The sequence below is a fragment of the Aquarana catesbeiana genome, linkage group LG13 (assembly GCF_042186555.1).
Source record: "Aquarana catesbeiana isolate 2022-GZ linkage group LG13, ASM4218655v1, whole genome shotgun sequence".
Lineage (NCBI taxonomy): Eukaryota > Metazoa > Chordata > Amphibia > Anura > Ranidae > Aquarana > Aquarana catesbeiana.
In genome coordinates, this window is record NC_133336.1 from 63,606,746 (window position 1) to 63,626,003 (window position 19,258).

Below are 19,258 nucleotides of genomic sequence, written 5' to 3' on the forward strand. Positions count from 1 at the left end.
GCAGCTGCATCTAGATGATGCCTCTCCAAACTTAAATATAGTGAGGTGGTGAAGTGAGAAAGCCTTGGAGTCGGTAATATTTTCTGGGGGGGCAATTGCCCTGTCCCCCCCCCCCCCTCGGATCCGCCCCTGGGTAGAGTGTCCTTTCTAATTCTAATAACACTTTTGAAGTAACCATGAAGTGTAGTGTATGTTTGTTTTGTTTAATGCTCTGTACGACTTAACTAACCATGACAATGTACAAACCCCCTATGCCACCAACAGAACTAGACTTCTTTGGCACAACCCCTGAGAGACAGGGCTTCATCAGAGCTGCTAGTGGTGTAGCTGTTACGCTGCAAACACTCAGGCTGGGTTCACACATGTGCGGTGCGAATTCCAGCTCCGTTTTCTCTGCGAAGAGAAAAAACAGCTGTTCAGCTGTGCCTCTCTGTTGTAACTGCGGATCAGTGAGCGGGGAGAGGGGGGAGGTGTAGTGAGGAGGAGGAGAGAATTCATGTTCAGAACGGAATGCATCTGCGAATCAGATGCATTCCCATAGAAGACAATGTGCTTGTAATTCGCACCGCAATGCCCAGAAAACGCACAGCTTTTTGGGCATTGCACAGTGCGAATGCAACGCACATATGTGAACCAGATGCATTCAAATTAATGCATTTTAAAATGTCCTGCAAATTGGATGCAGTGTAAGCCACATCTAATTCGCATAGGTGTGAACGGGGTCTTAAGAGTGAGGCGCTTCACACTGCCCAGCTCAAACTATAATGCAAACCATTATATTACAAAGGTGCTGATTAACAAAAAATATCAAAATGTCCGTGTATATATATGTATATTGAGTCCGTGATATAAATCATACAATATGTGTCCCCACACTGCAGCATGTGTGGGGACATACAGTATATTGCATGAGTTATATCACGGACTCCATATATACACGGACATTTTGAAAATTTTGTGTTAATCAGCCCTTTTGTGATATAATGGTTTGCATTAATATTTGAGTTGCGTGGTGTGAAGCGCATCACCCTTTCCTGTATAATTGTTTAAAAGTGTTTTTTTTCTTTATACTTAAGGGGACAGCTACACTCATGGGCGTCCGCAGGTAGGGGCAAGGGGGGTCAAGTTCCCCTCCCGGAATCAGGGATCGGATCGGCACATTCAGCACTGTGGCGTCTCTATGGGGGTGAGGGCAGCCAACGGGGTGACACCATCAAGGTGCTGTCAAGCCCCCCCATTCAGTGTAGTGTGACTGCGGGCTCTTTTCCCTGCTCAGTCCAGCAGAGAACTCAACAATGCTGTGTCAGGAGAAAGGCGAGCTGCGGGCTGTCAGAGGTTTCCCCCGCTCGCCCCCCCTTCTCCTGTCAGGGAGAAGAGGCGGCGGCTCTCATCAGGTTCCCCGTCCAGCTTCCTGCCCACTCCGTTCCTTCCCCATTGGCCATAACTGAGGGCCAATCAAAGGAGACTAGGAGAGGAGAGCATCATGGGACATGTAGTCCCGAAGATTGCCGGCCCCATTTTCCACAGGAAGGAGGCTACAACTCGATCAAGAGAGAGATTGAGGGACTGCAGCCTGGAAAAAAGCTGAGGGAGTAAGTGCTACAGGACAAAGAAAGAGGCGTGTGCTGGCAGAAGCCAGAGAGCCACGCTGCCCAGCGCCGCCAGAGAAAGAGAGCCACGCTGCCCAGCGCCGCCAGAGAGAGAGAGAGAGCCACGCTGCCCAGCGCCGCCAGAGAGAGAGAGCCACGCTGCCCAGCGCCGCCAGAGAGAGAGAGCCACGCTGTCCAGCGCCGCCAGAGAGAGAGAGCCACACTGCCCAGCGCCGCCAGAGAGAGAGCCACGCTACCCAGCGCCGCCAGAGAAAGAGCCACTCTACTCAGCACCACCAGAGAGAGAGAGCCACGCTACACAGCACCAGAGAGAGAGCCACGCTGCCCAGCACCACCATAAAGAGAAAGACTGAGCCACTGCCAGGGTACAGACACGCTACACTAATGACCAGAATCGCCCCCGGGGAACCCAGAGTGAGCGATCGTCCAGCCGGAGGGATCACTGCTGTAGTTTCGCTGGGTCTGGTAAGAGGGTCTGTCAGTCATTATCCATTAGTTATCCTAGGGACTGTACTACGCCTGCTATCTCTGACCATGACAATATGATAATGACATTGTCGAAAAGGGGCAGCTCATGGGTGACCCTAAAATGATGCCCTCCCCTGACAAAAGTTCTGTGGACGCCAATGGCTACACTATATTGAAATAAGTGTTAGATTTTTAGTGGTGGTATTAATCTATAGAGGTGCATGAAATTTTTGAATATAAGCACGTTTTTTTTGTGTGAAGCGCCTTACTTTCTTTTGTATAAACACTCCAGAGTGTTTGGTGGTGAAACCAATTAGAAGGCAAACCAAGCATGGTATTGACTTGGTAGACAGAAACCTAGTAAGCCAGGCAAAAGATTAAATCTGGCAGAATCGGGGTCCAAAGGTCAAGTTAAAGAAGGTAGTTAAAGCCAGGTGTGAAACAGACTAATTTAAACTTGTTGACAGGGACTGACTGGCAACTTGTGGCCCAGGGGGAAAGTACAACCCAGAGGCCCATGGTGCAGTGATTCTGCCTCTTCCCTGCCTCCTCCCAAGCAGCATACCAGGCTAAAGCTCCACTCCAGGTACTATCTGCTCACCGGGCAGGTCAGGCTGGACAGCGCCTGTTGCACCAACTCTGGGTTCCCAAACTGGCCGGCGGGGGGTGCTCAGTTGGGGCTGGCTGGGGGAGAAGAGGCTCCAGTGGGGCATTAAGCTAGCCTCTGCTCAGACACATTGTGTACACCATCCATACCGGGGGGGGGTTTGGCGGTCTGCCATCTGTCCTTGTCCTCATCCCGCACTTGGTAGGACACAGACAGAGACTTTTTACTCCTCTTCACCAGGAAGCCTTGAGAATTGTCTATGGTGGAAGTGGTGTGGCCTTTTTACATCAATAGCCCCCCTGGCCCAGTCTGCCCCAGCCTGTTGATCAGAACAAGTTCTAACTCCAATTTATAGATGGATAATGACATCAGATGTGTAGGCTACAATATGCAAATGTTTTTCACTACAATAAATGTCCATAGATGTTGATGAAGAGCCTATTTCAGCAAATGAAATTCTCCTGCATGTGTTCTCCCTCCACAATCTATGACCTAAGCAAAGCTATGGGTGGATAGCTACATTTAGGAGATTTTTTTTTCTTGCTTCCTTTCTTGTTTCTCTGAAGAAGAAATGGGGGTGGTTGTCCCAGTGAGCAGAAAGAACAGATGGCACAAAAAACATTGTTACAAGTTTCAGCTCTGTCCCCATCTGTGTACTCGATTGAAAGATTTCCCATCACTTTCTATACTGAAACAAAGTAAGGGGAAATCAAATTAAAGATTTTGAGTAGCGTTGCACTACATCCCATGAAAAGCACAGCTGTTGTTTTTAGGAGATTCATGTGTGGCTACTCATAGAGAAAGAGCAATATGACTGGAGGAGTGGAAGTGGTACACAGAAAAGGAGGTGGTTCCCATGAAAATGGCTGGCTAAAGATGTCACCAAAGAGCATGGAGACATCTGCAAATTTTACCCAAATTTGCAAATTACATAATTATACTAAAGTTGTGGTCCGTAAAAACATGTGTGTGTGTGTGTGTGTGTGTGTGTGTGTGTGTGTGTGTGTGTGTGTGTGTGTGTGTATATATGTAAAATCTTTATGCTGCCATAGATGAGTGCAGAACATATCCTTCATTACAAGTGTCCTTGTGCACACTTGTAGAGCTATAGAAGAGATGGAAACGTTTCTGACCAGGTCTACTACGTTGTGCTAGAGTGCACTTGGCAGCATGGCCAAAGCCTGGTGCCTGTTGGACTGCACTTTCATGTCTTGACACCCTGCACAACTGCTGTAATAGGAAAGTTGAGGCATGTCTATGAAAATAGAGATTACTAGAACAATGTTTGTCTGATTAAATATATATTTTTGTATGTTCAATGAGCTTTAAAGGGACCTTGTCAGGTCATCTAAAGGAACCAAAGGTCAAGAGGTAGTATACTTGCCTCTTTGGACTGAATCTTTTACCTCTCCTTTCTTCTGTGCTACAGCTGCAGCCTTTCTCTTTGGCGCTTGGAGTGTTGGATGCCTGTGTCCCCTGCCACACACCTCCATTTCTTCCTCTGTCCCCCATGTCACTGCTGAATCCTATAGTGAGGCCGGGGTTGGAAAAAGGTACCAACGCACTATGAGGGACACAAGAAGGAGACACTGAAGGAGGGGAACATTAGGGAGGTAAGCCAGGTGGGCTGTTGGATAGGTGAGAGTATACTACCTCTTGAATTTCTTCCATGGTCTCCAACCATGGTCTCTTTTTCATGCATTAGAAACATCCAAAAAAGCAACACGTGCTTCCTAAAACCAATGTCCTTCATTCACTATAGTATCTGAAGCCTAGTGTTACAACAAAGTCTACAGGATGGAATAAAATGGAGGCATTCACAAGGGGAGGTAAATCTCTATAACCCATGAACAAATAGGCTGTATTTTGTAAATATAACTAAATCTGTCACACATCCCGGACTAACACATCATTACACAGAAGCAGTCAGATTTGTAGCTTCATATATACACTTATACTTATTATGTGAGGACAAGAAGCTAGGTGATTTTCCTGTGTAGCTGTGCTCCCTTGTTGATTATCATTCTGCACCTGTGTGAATTTAAAAAGTGCAATTTGATTTAGGCTCACAAAGGACCAGGAACACCTTTGGTCATTGTTTTCAAGGGGCGTTTAATATTTCTGTTTTTGTCTCATGTTACATTGCCAATAATGGATGGCTTGGCGTCCGTTCAGCAGAACAATAAGTAAAAATATCTGCTCCACACCAAGTTATGCTTGTCAGTTGTCACCAGTCATCCAGGCTGTGTTACTGTTGTTTCTAAAAGCTGTCCTAAGGGTGAAATCAGGCCTAGAAAACAGACCTGCCTCACAGAGAGGACACATTTATAGGTCTACTTAAAGTTGAACTACAGGCAAACCTCTAAATGCAAAGATGAAATACATGTATTAGAGCTGTTATGGGTACCTAATGATTTGTATTTCTGTCCATCCAGTCTTGAGATTTTCATAGTGTTGTGTCACTTCCAGTTTCAGTTAATTGTTTACTGGCCAGACAGTCAGCCATGCCAACAAATCTCAGTTTGATTGGCAGCCTTAGCTGGCAGAGGAAAGATCAGGGGTTTAATAGATCCTAGGTCTTTGGGTAAAGAGCACCTGTCGCTGCCCATGCTATCATAAGGGACGTCGTTCATCCTTTGTGATAGCAACAATAGTAAAAATAGTACACATAGCAAAAATAGTACGCAGGGTCACTGGATAAGAATACAGGCTGGAGTGCACAGGGTGACAGAAGTAGAATGCAGGCATAAGTGCACAGGGACACAGGAGCAGAAAACAGGCTGCAGTGCACAGGGTCTAAGGAGCAGGATGAAGTCTGAGGTGCTTGGGGTCACATTGGAACACAGGATGCAGGAGGTTGGGGACACTGGGAGTCGCTGGAGGCAAACAGGGGCAGGGGTTTCTAGAAGCAAAAAGACATGGAGTAAGCAATTCACATAGGGACATGGAATACTTGGGAATTGGGATCACTAGGAACTCTCTGGTACAAGGAACACTTAGGATCACTTACAGCAACTGGGGCAAGGTACACTAGCTGTTGCACAGACAATGCATGTGAAAATTAGCCCAGATTTAAGGACTCATTTAAACTTGTGATTGAAGGGTGGAAAAAACATGGTTGAGCCATGTTTTTACAGCCTCCCCCAAGCTACAAAGAGTGTACACATGCTGCAGTCGCGATGCTTTGCTTAACGGCTGGAATTTAACCCCCTGTCACATTCAGCAGGCACTACCACCTGGCGAACGAGTCCTATTCAAATGAATAGGGTTGTGCTGCAGCCATCCTGCATCTGCATGTAATGCACACATTTGTGGTGCAGTAATGCAGAATTTAGGGGGTTAGAACAGTGAGAAGGCAACCTATCGCTGCCTCAAAACCTGTCAAACACCTCTGAAAAGCAATCTGAGCATGGATAATTTTTCAGAGAAACCGCAGTCCTTGCCACATGTGTAAATGAGCCAATAGGATTTATTGATCTTTACTGACATTTGCAAAAGTCTAACCCTTCAAATGTAAGTAAAGATGGCTAGGCTGGACTGGGACTAGGTGTGTAGCTGGCAGAATCAACCAGCAGGTAAGACATGGTGACAACCAGAGTTTCTAGTCTTTGAACACAAGTCTGTGACAATTTAACAGCTAAGACTGCAAAGTGAGGTAGCCTGGGATGTAGCATTGTATATTCATTGCACAATATGCAACCCTCAGAGGACTCTAAGAGCTGGTTCACACAGGGGCGACCTAGTCGCCTGACAAGTCGCCTCCCGTTCTGTACAATGGAACCGTTCTAATCGGAGCGACGCAAGTCGCTCCGACTTAGAAAAAGGTTACTGTACTACTTTGGGGGCGACTTGCATAGACTTCTATACAGAAGTCGTTTTGCAAGTCGCTGTGGCAGTCGTGTGCAGGTCGCCTCGGTGAGGCGACCTGCAAGTCGTACCGCCCCTGTGTGAACCGAGTCTAAGGCCTCATTCACATGGCCAAATTGGCTGTGCTGCAGAAAACATGTTGTAAAAAACTGTGCCCAGGAGCCCAGATGTGTGTGGGCAGCTGCAGCAGGGAAGCCTGTACAAAGCAATGGCAGGCTGACAGCAGCCGAAACTCAGAAGTAATCACACAGGGAGCAATAACCTGAAGTTCTTACCTGAGTCCTGTATCAACCCAGCGCTGGACCCGTCTGTAGCAGCACTGGTTCTCTCTCTCCCCTCTCACAGGCTCAGAGACAGCAGCGGGAACCATTGTCTCTTGCTGCTGTCAATCAGATACTGTGAGGAGGGAGAGTGGAGCAGGGCCGAGTACGGCTTTGTGGGCATACAGCCTGAGTCGGGGGGCGACCCCTCAGGTGCACCGCCATAGGAAGCACCGAGAAGTGAAGAAGCCAACAGCGCTGGCGAGGGACCCTAGAAGAAAAAGTTCAGGGTCGCTTTGTGCAATACTATTGCATTAAGCAGGTAAGTATAACGTGTAATTTAAAAATATATATATAATAATGCCATTTACAACCACTTTAATGTGTTATGTTTTATTGCTGTGGACAAGCAGCCAACATGTTTATTTCTATTATATGCTGGACCTGCTTGCTATGTTGTTTTTGATGCTGGAAGCACAAATCACCTGGTTCCAGACAGTTGTAAACCTACTTTTGTTTGCACTCTTTCTATCTGTGCGAAAAAAAAAAATGAACGCTAATAGTCTGTCTACTCCGAGAGATGGTGACCGCAAAACTGCTGTCTTTACACTTCTCATTAGTTTTTCATTATTATTTTTCCTATCCTTCCTTTACATACTGCCCCCACATGCAGAAACCTGTGCCAAGGAAACATTAAATGAATGACTATGGAAATATGGAACTCATGTCATGCAATTCATTTTAGAGTGCATTTAGTAATCACATTCAATTAAATTAAACCACACGATGCCTGAAATATGAGGCCTCCATCCTTCCTGAAAAATGTACTTGCAGGCCCAGGGTTCATATTCACTTAGTTTTACTCGAGTCATATTAAATTTGTGTATGCCAGGTAATGAAATTGGAAACGAGCCTGATAGAAGCAACATTTTTTGCTACACTATTCATGTCTCATATTGGGCGTCTCCAGAGGTGCATTCTTTCGCTGTGATATATTCAACATTTGAAACAGGAAATGCAGTCTAGTCAGTATCTCCAACTAAAGCCTTCAGTTTTCTATTGTCAATACCCGCTTTTATAGTCTTTCAAGATGAACTTGGATTAGGTTAGATGTCTTCATCCAATGTGTTCTGAGGAGGCCTTATCTCTTTCATTGAATAAATAACACCTCCTCTAGAGACCTGACTTCTCTGAGGTAACATTATTTAAGAAGAGAAGTGATTTACATCGGGTTTTAAAGGAAAGTCATGTTTGTACTTTCATTTGTCATTTTATTTGCTAATGTTAGCCTATAAAAATACCTCATATTAAAATGAACCTTTTTATTTGCTTCAAAAGAAAGCTGAGTTTAAATCTGATGCTGGACTGGTCTCAGATATGTGACATTCACCTCAGCAGAAGCTGGTTAAGTCATGCATTTATAAGTAGTCCCTCCATCAGGCCTAACGCAAAGCAGATGTTCCGTGCTGCTTTGGCAGAGAAATCTTTTTGACCCTTTCCTGACTTAAGAATTTTCTAGACAGTCTGGCATTTAGTAGTATGTATACCTGGGAAGCCTCATTCTGTAGCTATTGCCCTATATCCTATTTTTGAGTAGCTTTCTAATACCGTTTGTGTCAAAATAACTAGAATATAGGAAATAACGAGAATTTTTTTTTTTTTATACCTCCATGCAGGATTGCCATAATCATGGGGTGGTTGAAGAAGAACCTAGGCCAGACTCAATTTTGCAGGACCATAAGTTTAAATGACATCCTCAGACATTCCAAATCATTCCTTTGTCAACACTAGGGGCCTATATACACTATATTTCCAAAAGTATTGGGAGACCTGCCTTCACACACACATTACATTTAATGGCATCCCAGTCTTAGTTTGTAGGGTTCAATTTTGAGTTGGCCCACCCTTTGCACCTATAATAGCTTCAACTCTTATGGGAAGGCTGTCCACAAGGTTTAGGAGTGTGTCTATGGGAATGTTTGACCATTCTTCCAGAAACGCATTTGTTAGGTCATGTACTGATGTGGACATAAAGGCCTGGCTTGCAGTCTAGGGCTGCAACTAACGATTATTTTCATAATCGATTAATCGGCCGATTATTTTTTCGATTAATCGATTAATCGGATAAAATCATAAAAAAAATCGTAATGTGCCATTTTTTTCTATTCCTCCCGGGGACACCAATGACGGGGCACTATTCCTCCCGGGGACACCAATGACGGGGCGCTATTCCTCCCGGGGACACCAATGACGGGGTGCTATTCCTCCCGGGGTCACCAATGACGGGGTGCTATTCCTCCCGGGGTCACCAATGACGGGGCGCTATTCCTCCCGGGGTCACCAATGACGGGGCGCTATTCCTCCCGGGGTCACCAATGACGGGGCGCTATTCCTCCCGGGGTCACCAATGACGGGGCGCTATTCCTCCCGGGGTCACCAATGACGGGGCGCTATTCCTCCCGGGGACACCAATGACGGGGCGCTATTCCTCCCGGGGTCACCAATGACGGGGCGCTATTCCTCCCGGGGTCACCAATGACGGGGCACTATCCCCCCACCCCTCCCAGGAACACCAATGGGGCACTATTCCCTCCCCTCCCAGGAACACCAATGGGGCACTACCCCCCCCTCCCAGGAACACCAATGGGGCACTATGTCTATTCTCCTCCCACCCAGGAAAACCAATGATGGGGAACTACTACTCCAGGCAGCCACCCCCCGGAACACCAATGATGGGGAATTATCCCCCCCCCCTACCAGGAACACCAATGGGGCACTATTCCCCCCCCCCAGGAACACCAATGGGGCACTATTCCCCCCCCTCCCAGGAACACCAATGGGGCACTATTCCCCCCCCTCCCAGGAACACCAATGGGGCACTATTCCCCCCCCTCCCAGGAACACCAATGGGGCACTATCCCCCCCCCCCAGGAACACCAATGGGGCACTATCCCCCCCCCTCCCAGGAACACCAATGGGGCACTATTCCCCCCCTCCCAGGAACACCAATGGGGCACTATGTCTATTCCCCTCCCTCCCAGGAACACCAATGATGGGGCATTCCCCCCCCCTCCCTCCCCAGTAATACTGTTAGGATGGTGCCCGGTCATAAAAATGTGCTGTTTTTACTGTGTTATTAGCTGCTACCTTTCACTATGAATGAGCAGCTCGGCTCTCCTCGCTTCTTGCCCTCGCCTCTCTGTTCCCTCGAGGCAGCGGGCAGGGCTGAGATCAGTGGGGATGACGTCTGCAAAGAGGAGGAGGGGGAGAGGTGCGCCGCGGACGTGCCTGGTCACAAACGGCGGCGCCGAGGACACAGGAGGGAGGATTTTTTCTCTGTTCCCTCGAGGCAGCGGGCGGGGCTGAGAAGATCAGGGGGGGGGTGACGTCAGCAAGGAGGAGGAGAGACGCGCCGTGGACGTGCGGCGGCGCAGACGTGCCTGGTCACAAATGGCGGCGCCGAGGACACAGGGAGGGAGGATTTAAAACCGACGGACAGACAGAAGGAAGGTGCGGACCAACTAATCGATAATGAAAATCGTTGACAACGATTTTCATTATCGATTATAATCTATAATATCGATTAATCGTTTCAGCCCTATTGCAGGCCTTGCTCTAATTCATCCCAAAGGTGTTCTATCGGGTTGAAGTCAGGACTCTGTGCAGGCCAGTCACGTTTCTCCATCCCAAACTTGGTCATCCATCTTTATGGACCTTGCTTTGTGCACTGGTGCGCAGTCATGTTGGAACAGGAAGGAGCCATCCCCAAATTGTTCCCACAAAGTTGGGAGCATGAAATTGTCCAAAATGTCTTGGTATGTTGATGCCCTAAGAGTTCCCTTCACTTGAACTAAGGGGCCAAGCCAAACACGTGAAAAACAACCCCACACTATAATCCCCCTCCACCAAATTATTTGGACCAGTGCACAAAACAAGGTCGATAAAGACATGGATGAGCAAGCGAGTCCAGACCTCCACCCGATAGAATACCTTTGGGATGAATTAGAGCGGAGACTGTGAGCCAGCCCTTCTCATCCACATCCATGCCACCTCACAAATGCGTTTTTGGAGGAAAAGTCAAACATTCCCATAGACACACTCCTAAACCTTGTAGATAGCCTTCCCAGAAGAGTTGAAGCGGTTTATAGCTGCAAAGGGTGGGCCAACTCAATATTGAACCCTACAAAGTAAGACTGGGATGCTATTAATGTTCATGTGTGTGCAAAGACATGCGTCCCAATACTTTTGGCAATATAGTGTATATGCGTATAGGCAATAATGAAATGAATTAAAAGAATAAAATTCCTTCAGTAATGCAGCAGCGCTGTATGTCCCAAATTAATAGGATCTACTTCTCAATCAAGTTCATTGAGTTCAAACATGGAAAAGATGGCAAGAGTCCCACTAATATTGCTGGATTCTGTGAGGATAGCAGGTTCTTTCACCAAGCGATACACCACGTGCTGGGACCCCCAATGAAAAACACACTCACCAGAAATCCGATCAATATGAGCCTTGATCAATAATAGCAGGATGCCAGTATTACTCTCGGTAGCAGAAATCCAACTAGTATAAGCCTTGATTATTAATGGTAGATCTACACCGCTTTCCAATACGACCACCAGATGTCAGTGTTATTCTCGGTAGTTCCAATAGGGTATATGGGAGAAAGAGAACATCTACATAGTGTAATACTGCTAAAACATTTTATTGAACCTTCCAAATATCCCCTTTTTAAAACATGCGTACCACAAATCTCTATAAAAAAGAGCAAAGATATTAAAGTGCACTGTGCCTGTTTGCGTCCTTCAATCAAGAAAACTTGTCAGGAGCGCTCACATATATGTATATGTTCTTACTAGGATTATAAGTTCGTTCTCACCAGATTGCATAAGAAAGTTTCCCAAAGTTTTGGTGGATGTGGAGAAATACATGCAATTGATATAAAGGACACAGATGGCCCTGATTGATATTGGGGCTGTCTTAAAAAAAATGTAAGAGGTGCCACAGTCCTCCACTGGGTTTTTTCCGATGAAAGGATAGGAGACTCTGGGGACTTCTGCATATAGGAGACATGTGGAACAAGAGGCCACACCTCACAAACGTGTAATCAAACACATTGTTGGGATGTCCATAGTTGAAGAAAGTTGGCCTGTGTCTCTTGGGCTTTCTGCATGAGTATATAAAGGTTCTGATTTTATCAGTTTACCTTAAGGGACAGAGGGTTATTTACTAAAACTGGCAGTGTAGGACTGGCCAGAAGATGTAGTTGGCCGGTTTAAAACATGTATTGCAATATACAGTATGTGAACTAAATATTCCTGTTTTTCATTGCATAGTTTGCTGGAAAGGGTGTAGCAGTGTGCAGAGGGTCCATTCAGAATTTGTAGTGTTAATATGTGGTCACGCCCCTTTAGTGACCAGATCTGAACCTAGTTGCTCTCCCCCACATTGTGTCTCTATGCCCCAGGTTGGCATGGTGTCCATCGTAGCATTTTCAGTGGTAAGACAGTGTAGGACTGGCCAAAAGAGGGATTACTGTGATGCAGTTGGCTGGCTTAAAACATGTATTGCAATATATGTGAACTAAAACCCTGTTTTTTTTATTGCATAGTTTTCTGGAAAGGGTGTAGCAATGTGCTACAGAACAGGGTTATCAATATTCTCTGCATGAAACGCGTTAACATTTTTATCTCCCGGTGTTCGCTGTGCTGTATATGGTTTTTATTTGTTGATCATTACAATAAAGATTTTGGCATCCTTCCAGAGTGTGCAGCCATTCATTCATTTTCCCTGCACCAGTTTTAGTAAATCTCCCCCCTAGCACAATGTCAGGGCCCCTATGAGGTCAGAGAAAATCAGTGATATACCATGTATACCAGCTCCGATAGGGAAAGCCCCTCCATATTAACCTAATGAAACCCAGGAAGGATTGAGGGTTTTTTTGTCAGAAAGCAACCCTAAAGTATCGTCACTGAAAGATATATCGGTTAGAATGTCAAAGATTTTATCTGCTATTTAGATTTATGAGGTGAGAGAGTTCTTGCCATAACATTGAGAGGTGTTTTTAGAACTACATGGCCTAACAAAATTTACCATGACATCGAGACTTAACGTCTTAACTTCACTTTGACGTGAGACACTATCAGGTACCTGAAGCCTAGAGCAAAGCGATTTCAGAAGGGGTACAGAAAATGCTTGCCCTTGGGGTCATAGAGGTATATATCAGCAAGTGGTCAGATCCCATTGTGCTCATCCCTAAGCCAGAAGGCAGCCTGAGGTTCTGCAACAACTTCAGGAAACTAAATGAAATATACAAATGTAATGTTTATTCCATGCCCCTTGTATATGATAGAGCAGTTGGGTCCTTACAGGTAAGTTATCAACCCTAATCTTACTAAAGGGTATTGGAAGGTCCCCTAAAAGACACGGCAAAGGAAATAACAGCTTTTGCAACAACAATTGGGCTGTACCAGTACATGGTCCTTCCTTTTTGGTTTACCTGGTACCCCGGCCCCATTCCAAAAAATTATGGACCACATTCTTAAGTCCCACAAAGCATATACTTCAGCACATCAGGGTAATGCCGTTTTTAGTCCCACTTACGACCAGGTAATTAGTCCAAATATCGTGCAATAGGCCTGAAAGAATGCCTTTTATTTGTACTACAGCACTGGGTGGGGGGATCATAAAGTCTCTAATGGATGAGATTGAAACAAAAATTTGTCTCTAGTACCTGTAAAAAACAGGTTAGAGCCTTTCAATAGATTGTAGGCTCCTAGTGGAGGTTTATACCTAACTTTCTTAACCACTTGCCCTCCGGAAGGTTTACCCTCTTTCATGACCAGGCCATTTTTTGCGATACGGCACTGCGTTACTTTAACTGACAATTGTGCGGTCATGTGACACTGTACCCAAATAAAATGTATGCCTTTTTTTTCCCCACAAATTGCCCTTTAAACAAAAAAAACTGACAATTTTGAAAAAAAAACAAACTATTTTTTATTTTATGCTATAAAACATATCCAATAAAAAATTTAAAAAAAAATCAAATTTCTTCATCAATTCTGGCCACTATGTTTTCTGCGACATATTTTTGGTAAAAAAAAATCCCAATAAGCGTATATTAATTGGTTTGCACAAAATGTATAAAATCTACAAACTATGGGATATTTTTATTTTTCATTTCATTATTTTACTAGTACTGGCGGCGATCAGCAACTTATAGCGGGACTGCGATATTGCGCTTTTGGGGACCAGTGACACCAATACAGTGATCGGTGCTAAAAAATATTCACTGTCACTGTACAAATGCCAATGGCTGGGAAGGGGTTAACATCAGAGGCAATTAAAGGGTTAACTGTGTGCCTAGCTAGTGATTTTGTGTACTATGGGAGGTGATTTTACTTTTTTGTTTTGCAGGAATACAGGATCCACGATTCCCCTACTGACAGAACGGCAATCTGCCATGTTTTCATAGGCAGACTGCAGTTCTACCTCAGTACTGAAAGATCGATGGGTGCTGGTGGACATTGAGTCCGCAGTACCCACCGATCGACTCCCGCTGAGTATAATCCCAGTGGGAGCAGGCTGCCGGCGGCGCACCTGCATGCCCCCTACCCAGAAGTGCAGGATCATGTACAACCGTAGGTACGTGATCCTGCCCAGCAATGCCACTTTGCCACCGTATATGTAAGGTATACGGTCAGCAAGTGGTTAATATAGCAGTCCTGCTTACTGATCACACCGAAAGGAGCGAGTCCACTATGATGAAATGCAATGAAGAGGCAGAGAAAGCTTTTCAAGAGCTTAAGGCAGTTTTATGTAAGGGACCAGTGCCAATCACCCCTAACCTAAGTTAAACATTTCTGGTACAAGAATATGCCTCTGGTAGCAGTCTTCTTCCAGAGAATGAATTAGGAAGAACATCATCATCATCATCTGGAAACGAATTTCTGCAGTGAGGAACTATTCAATAGTGGATAGGGAATGTCTAGCTATCAGTGGCAGCTGGTGGTTTTGTTTATTTTTGGGGGGGCGGTAAACAATCCACCCGCTGGCGGGTCACAAACAGGGCAGAGGCCCCCCACCCCTCCCAGTTGGCCCGCACTTACCCCATCTCGCGGGCAGTGGTGATGGCTTCTCTCTGGGCTGCAGGCATCTCCTCTCTCGGTCCCCCAGCGTCTCCTCCCTTCTCCTGGCGGCCAATCCATTCTCATCTATTTTCGGCCAATTGGGTGACGAGTCTCATGACCTGCTATTTGATTGGCCAGGAGAAGGATCAGTGTGAGAATAGCAAATATTCATTCACTATTCTCGCACAACTGGGTGGGTTTGGAGCACAGTGCTCTGCACCCCTAGCCCACCCTTTTTTTTAAGTCTATTAGAGCCTCTGGCTCTAATCACGTGCTTCAAACCCCCCTCCCCATTGGAATCCATGTTTCCGGCACCCTGTATGTAGATCAGGGAGCCGGATGCATGGATGGGGGGGGGGGGGGGGGGGGGCGACGCGCCCCCCCCCCCAATTAGTCGCCACTGCTAGCCATAAAGCTGGTACTGGAGTAATTGGGTTATTACATTTTGACTGTTTGGATTGGTTACAGACAATTCTCTACTATGGTGGATGGCCTGGAACAAGGGAAACAATACAAAGGGCCACAAGATGATTTCTAGTATTGCAAGACTTTACATGTTATGTAGGACACAAGCCAGGGACTCGCTGTATGTTCACAAAATGTGCTCCTTCTCACAGGTGTGTGAGAGCAGAGGGTAGGTGAGGCACTGGCTAGCAGTATTGTGGATGATGTCTTATGTGTCACCTAGGTTTCTAACCTACACATGCTGAGGGGCTCGAGAATTGATGACTGATATGGAGAAAACAAATGCATTATCCCTGTACCTTGGAGTCACGGGCTTTTTATGGTATTGGGTGGGGATAGTATTAGACCTCATTATTAGTCTCAGTTGTGCATGGGCTCTTAAATGCTAGTTGACTGATGTTCGGGGCTCTCTCTTAAGTCTCTTACACACGATTGGATTTTCCAACGGGAAATGTGTGATGACATTTTCCGTGGACAAATGTTGGATGGCAGGTTTTAAAATTTTCCGCGGACAAATGTCTGTTGTCGGATTTTCCGAGCATGTGTACACAAGTCCGTCGGACAAAAGTCCAAAGTACAAACACGCATGTTTAGAAGCAAGGACGATCCAGAAACGGTCGGTTTTGTAAACTAGCGTTTGTAATGGAGAATTAACATTCGTGACGTGGCAAATTATGAAGTCTCGAAATGCAGCGCACAATTCTCTTCTTCTTTAATGGGATAATAATGAAGCTGCTTTGCTGGTGATACTGATGGAGTTATTGCAAAAAATTTTCAAAGCCTTTTCTTTTCTAGTGATATCAAGAATAATATTATTATGCTTTTTTATTTTTTATTTGGACAAGTTACCACAACACCATTATCCCCTAGTTTTTAAGATCAAAGATACAACTATGTTGGTGTCCCTTGTCAATTTTACATTGTATTTTTTTTAATGAAACTCCCTACTCCCAAACTGCCATTTGAAGTAAAACACATAGCGGCGGTCCGCTTTTAGATAAAAGTGGTCTCTGCGTCTGAATCGCCACAAGATCACTTTTATTGGCGGCGGGAGAGGGGCCCCGCCGCGCTCTAGATGTTGTGCCTTCCTTGGCATGGAGACGAGTGAGGGGAAGATGGCCACCACCCATTTCCATACCATTGCAGGGCGGAAGCAACATCAAAACATCACTTCCGCCCATAGCTCTTAAAGGACCATTTTTTTTTTATTGCATTGTAGTGTAAATATGAGATCTGAGGTCTTTTTGACCCCAGATCTCATATTTAAGAGGTCCTGTCATGCCATTTTTCTATTACAAGGGATGTTTACATTCCTTGTAATAAGAATAAAAGTGACACAATTTCTTTTTTTTTTTTTTTTTTAAAAAACAGTGTAAAAATAAAAAATGAAAGGTAAAATAAATAAGAAAAAAAAAAAATTTAAACGCGCCCCGTCCCGCCGAGCTCGTGTGCAGAAACTAACGCATACGTGAGTAGTGCCCACATATGAAAATGGTGTTCAAACCACACACGTAAGGCATTCCCGCGATTGGTAGAGCGAGAGCAATAATTCTAGCCCTAGACCTCCTCTGTAACTCAAAACATGCAACCTGTAGAATTTTTTAAACGTTGTCGTGCAGATTTTTAAGGGTTAAAGTTTGTCACCATTCCACAAGTGGGCACAATTTTGAAGCGTGACATATTGGGTATCAATTTACTCGGCGTAACATTAACTTTCCCAATATAAAAAAATTGGGCTAACTTTACTGTTGTCTGATTTTTTTTTAATTCAAAAAAGTGTATTTTTTCCAAAAAAAAGTGCGCTTGTAAGACAGCTGTGCAAATACGGTGTGACAGAAAGTATTGCAATGACTGCCATTTTATTCTCTAGGGTGTTAGGGGAAAAAATGTATAATGTTTGAGGGTTCTAAGTAGTTTTCTATCAAAAAAACTGTTTTTAACTTGTAAACAACAAATCTCAAAATGAGGCTCGGTCCTTAAGTGGTTAAAAAAAGAAAACAAAATTAGACATGCTATCTGCCAATAGAACTTAACCAAAAAATGCATTCTATGCATCCAAAAATATAGAAAATATATCAAATCATTATTATTCAATCAAAAAATAAAATAAAAGCCTCATGCATGTGTCCTGCTTCTTAATATAGGGGGTCAACAATGGCAAAAGTTGGTGAAAGCAGGGGTCCGTCATCCGGAGATAATTCCGAAAATTATCCGGATTATGCTCCTGGTGCTCCCGCAGCAAAGGCGTATGATATAATTGGTCACAACTAATAAAGCACCCAATTTTTGGTCCAAGAACTCCTCCTCCTCCTGTTCCTGGACTAGACTTGGGTCAAAGCAATAACTCCAAGGCCAATAATAAATAGCACATTATCTCCTCTGATTCCGCAACATGTCTGGTTGACAAAAGGCCATTCAGAAACGAACTGAAAAGCGCGAACTGAAAAGCACAAATCAACACTCACCAAACTTCTACTAACACGAAATTAGCAGAAGGAGCCCAAAGGGTGGCGCTAAAGAGCTGAAAAACCACGTATGAACAAGATGATTGTTGCTTTATTAAAATGACAAGGGTTTATTTGATATTTATTTGTAAATAAATACTAAATACACCCATACAGGTCCATATATGCATGCTCAATGCATCTAGGCTTAGAGCATGTCCTCATAAAACAGAATGTGTTTTGTGGTGTAATTATGCCTATGCTATGTGTGAGACATAACTTGTTAAAATGCCAATTTTGTGAAAAAAAAATTACAACTTGATAAAACTCACAATGCCTCTTACTAAATACCTTAGACTGTCTACTTTCCAAAAAGGGGTCATTTGAGGGGTATTTGTACTGTCCTGACATTTTAGGGCCTCAATAATGAGATAGGTAGTCAGTACATCAGGACTGATCATTTTTCAAATATACAGTATATACAGTGCATCCGTATTCACATCGCTTCACTTTTTCCACATTTTGTTATGGTATAGCCTTATTCCTACATGGATTAAATGGATTCTTTTCCTCCAAAGTTCTACAAACAATACCCCATCATAAAAACGTGAAAGAAGTTTGAAGTCTTTGCAAAATTTAAAAAAAAAAAAAATCGAAAAAATCACATGTACATAAGTATTCACAGCCATTGCCATGACACTCAGAATTTTACTTAGGTGCATCCTGTTTCCACTGATCATCCCTGAGATGTTTCTACAACTTGATTGGGGTCCACCTGTGGTAAATTCAGGTGATTGGACATGATTTGGAAAGGCACACACCTGTCTATATAAGGTCCCACAGTTAACAGTGCATGTCAGAGTACAAACCAAGCCATGAAGTCCAAGGAATTGACTGTAGACCTCCGAGAGAGGATTGTATCAAGGCATAGATCTGGAGAAGGCTACAGAAAGTTGTCTGCAGCGTGGAAGGTCACAGTTAGCACAGTGGCCTCCATCATCTGTAAATGGAAGAAGTTTGGAACCACCAGGACTCTTCCTAGAGCGGGCCGACTGGCCAAACTAAGCGATCGGGGGAGAAGGGCCTTAGTCAGGGAGGTGACCAAGCTCTGACAGAGCTCCAGCATTTCTCTGTAGAGAGAGGAGAACCTTCCAGAGGACAAACCATCTCTGCAGAACTCCACCAGACGGAAGCCACTCTCCAGTATAAGGCACATGAACAGCCCACCAGGAGTTTGCCAAAAGGCACCTGAAGGACTCTCAGACCATGAGAAACAAAATTCTCTGGTCTGACGAAACAACGATTGAACACTTTGGCCTGAATAGCAAGCTCCATGTCTGGAGGAAACCAGGCACCGCTCATCACCTGGCCAATACCATCCCTACATGGTGGTGACAGCTTC